The sequence below is a fragment of the Octopus bimaculoides genome, chromosome 11 (assembly GCF_001194135.2).
Source record: "Octopus bimaculoides isolate UCB-OBI-ISO-001 chromosome 11, ASM119413v2, whole genome shotgun sequence".
In the NCBI taxonomy this organism is placed as follows: Eukaryota; Metazoa; Mollusca; class Cephalopoda; order Octopoda; family Octopodidae; genus Octopus; species Octopus bimaculoides.
The window spans coordinates 74,428,626-74,429,779 of NC_068991.1; the positions used below are offsets into that span (position 1 = coordinate 74,428,626).

Below are 1,154 nucleotides of genomic sequence, written 5' to 3' on the forward strand. Positions count from 1 at the left end.
TATATATATATATATATATATATATATATATATATATGAGAGATTTTGGTATCTAGAGGACCCAAAAGGCAGGTAAGGCTATGTAAGTGCTACGGAAGGACCGCTGTTAGACTCCCAGTTCGATAATATTATGCGTGAACGTGTATATGTTGAATAAAATTAGACAACAAAGCCAAGGCAGTATAAAATTTCTAGGACATTTATAAAGAGAGAGGGGTAGGTAGAGGTATACATATCCTAGAAATATATATAGCCTTTTACATAACGAATAAACAGTCTAGTCTAGTTTTTCTGTTTTGTTTTTGTTTTTGTTTTCTCAATGCTCAATTATTTCTACTTAACTCTACAGCGTAACCCTATATTAAACGTTAACTCACACATAACCATCAGAACGTTGACTAAAGCTGACCTATGTTCTTGATACAGGGCAAGAACGTTGTGGCAGTGAGGCGCCGATAAGATGATAAGACGAATAAACACGAATAATTTGATACACGAAAGTAATAGTCACAATGAAGAGATAGGTTTCTGGTGCTCATGTCCTACAGAATGGTTTCAGTTTCAGTTTGTTTACGTAATTACTTCTTACTCTTGAGAAAAATCTGAATGAACATGGAATTGTTAAATGATTAAGAAGTTTGCTTCGTAACCAATCGTCAAGGCTTTCCAATCGCGAAGAGATTACGTTTTAATCACACTCATTCTACTGAGGCACGTGTGACTTGTGTCACACTGATTCTGTCTGACAAATACGGTAATGGTCCACGTTTCCCTGGAATACTCAGCCAGTTAGCACGCTAAGTCATTTTTTGTTTGCCAGGGATTTTAGAAATGAGAAGCAAAACTGTATCTGCCGCTATGTGGCGCTGTTGGTTGTGTTGTTGCTTCTAATCATGTTTGTCTTTTTCCAAGTCAGTCATTACTGAGAAGTTTTATAATTGAATGCGCTCCAGTCATGACCACCTCGTCTTAGTCAAACTAGTCTCATATTAATCTAAGGACTACCTAAGTGCTGAAGTCTGTATGTCACTTTTTTATTCATGTCTATAGGATGCAAGTTGAGAGAGGTTTGATGAAAAGATGACCACAGAACGATTGTCTGTTTCTCTTTCTTTTTCACCCACCTTCTCTACTTCCCTCCTCCCCTCCCGCTC

General features: G+C 37.3%; 2 protein-coding genes across 2 annotated transcripts in view; both read right to left on the minus strand.

Moving 5' to 3' along the window:
• The window catches only part of LOC106867570 (solute carrier family 22 member 6), a 68,537-nt gene that overhangs the window by 52,237 nt on the left and 15,146 nt on the right, over positions 1-1,154 (minus strand). The gene's annotated exons all lie outside the window — the stretch shown is intronic.
• Positions 1-1,154, minus strand: part of LOC106867566 (solute carrier family 22 member 21) — a 16,928-nt gene that overhangs the window by 14,279 nt on the left and 1,495 nt on the right. The window lies entirely within an intron of this gene.